The 2,220-nt window shown below is 36.1% G+C and overlaps 1 protein-coding gene across 1 annotated transcript in view; it reads left to right on the top strand.

The window, feature by feature from the left end:
* The first annotated feature begins 1,700 nt into the window (after positions 1 to 1,700).
* Positions 1,701 to 2,220, top strand: part of DPY19L4 (dpy-19 like 4) — a 68,258-nt gene continuing 67,738 nt past the window's right edge. The window contains exon 1 of the mRNA XM_045287339.1: positions 1,701 to 1,821. The gene's annotated coding sequence lies outside the window, so the exon portion shown is untranslated. The remainder of the gene's footprint in view (positions 1,822 to 2,220) is intronic.

The raw sequence follows: 2,220 nt of genomic DNA, 5'->3' as shown, positions 1-2,220 counted from the left end.
CCCCCGTTTCTCTCCACTTTCCTGGCCATTCTAATGGAATCCCTTTCAGAACTGTTGGTTGTGGTAGCCAGGAAACAGCTGGTTCTGGTCTCAGGGTGGTGGAGCCTGAGGTTCATGTGACCCATTAGCCCTTTGGACTGTTTCTGCATTGCGTCTTTGACTAGGCTGGGAGAAACCAATAGTTGCTGCACCTTAGCTTGTCAGACTCCAGTCACTACTCACCAAAGTCGAGTAGAGACCATGGTCATTGTAGATTATGGTCACTTACCATATATACTCGTGTATAAACCGAGTTTTTTAGCACATTTTAAATGCCATTTTTCGGGTAAAATTAGGTGCCTCAGTTGATCTCAGGTCGGCTTATACTTGAGTATATATAGTATATTTGTTAGCTATCTTAGTAGATTTGTTCATTTGATTTCTGGAATTATTCAAATAAAATTATACAAATATGCTATTAGTGTATTTGATCATGTAAGTGTAAATACTCAGGCAACTATTTTTTATAGTTCTATTTTCCCTTGTAATATTTTGAAACAATGCAAAATATTAGCTGTTTGAAGACTTTATTTGGTTTTAAATAAATATTCATTCGTGTTGGCCCCTTCTAACCTTTGCTTTAACCAGGGCAGGAGAAAATTAAAAGGGGCATCTTGAAGAAGGGTTATAGTAATATTGATCTAGACTTGTATTAAAAAGTACTCAGAATTTGAGGTTTGCTTTTCTAATGATATTTCTTCCTAATGTCTGCACCAGCCTCACTAACATGACTGCATAATAATTGATAGTCTAGAAATAAGTAAAAATTAGATGAATCAGATCGAATCTACTAAATACACAGTTTTCTCACTATGCCAGTGTTTACAAAGATACTTTAGCAAATGTGAATTTGTTATGAAACTACTTTAAAATACTATCCACAGTAAGGTTAGAAAACATTGCTCTCAGCAGATGCAGCAGCTCATGTCTTTTTGTTGACTCCTCTTTTTAGGCTCCTATTTCGTAGTAAAGCCATTAATAAGAGAAAAATTCCTATGAAGAGGAGTTACATTATTGTATCATGTTATAAACTTGACAGGGGCTTCTAGTACCTACACTGTAATCATAGAGTACTCCAGAAGATTACTTAATTCTAGGCGAAGGGTAGAAATGGTTAAACTGAATATAATAAATTGTTGTGTAACTTGGAATTTAGTTTACTGGTTTGGCGGTACTTTCAGAATTACATTTTAAATTGGAGGTAGAAAGGGCAAGTACTAGGAAGAGCTTCCCATAGGTAGAGATCAAGGATAAGACTACTATGGTAATGAGATTGCCTACAGAACTTCCAGGATTATGAACAAAATATAGTTTTATGATTAATGTATTTTAAAATATAGTGATAATCCATGAATGATGCACATGGTAGTGTCAGGTTAGTTAGAATAATAAACTCATTTATTAAATGACAGTTTGATCCTTGGGTAATATGGAAAACTATTTACTTCTTTCCAAAATAACGTTATCTCAAGAGTTCTTTGGTTTATTAAAAGGACTTCCAGGAGGGGGCATGTATAGGTATTAAAGTAATTATGAAGAAAAAAGTTAATCATTGGTGCTAAGCAATTGCAGTGAGACTTGTGCCTAAGTCTAAAAAAAGGTAATCTGCTTAGGCTGTGCATGAGAACAGTTGGATGAACATGTCCCAATAACCGTTTCAAACATTTTAAGGATCCACTGTAGAGCTGCGCCAAAGGAAAAAACCCAAGTCTTCAGAAAATAAGGAATCTGCCAAAGAAGAGCAAATCAAAGACACTCCAATTCCTGAAAGAGCTCCCAAACGTAAGTTAGACCTGGCATTTTCTTGGTACCACAGAGATGGTTATGCTAGATAGGGTATTTTCTAATAACATTTCACATGTATATGCGTATTTTGGAATTAATAATGAAGTAGGTAAGGGTATCAGTCACTTTCCATTAGGTTTTGCTATAGAACACCCCTACATTTCCCTGGCTTACAACACATATTTTTGATTAACCTCACATAGTGGCCACACGTCCACCCCAGGGACTGTAGGTCAGCTGCTGTAACTTCACGTCCCCTCTGTCAATGGAGTAATGAAATAGTGTTAATTCCTCTAGTGTCAAACTCTGCCAATGTGTGAAGTGTCTGGTGTCTAAGGACTTGGAATCGATTGATATCAATCACTAACTAATAAGGCTAGTTTTCTATGCCTAAAC

Source organism: Echinops telfairi, unplaced genomic scaffold (assembly GCF_000313985.2).
Source record: "Echinops telfairi isolate 266 unplaced genomic scaffold, ASM31398v2 ScPeMD7_1;HRSCAF=3_0, whole genome shotgun sequence".
Lineage (NCBI taxonomy): Eukaryota > Metazoa > Chordata > Mammalia > Afrosoricida > Tenrecidae > Echinops > Echinops telfairi.
Note: the sequence above shows the minus strand (reverse complement) of the source record. Positions and strands in the feature narration are given on the sequence as shown.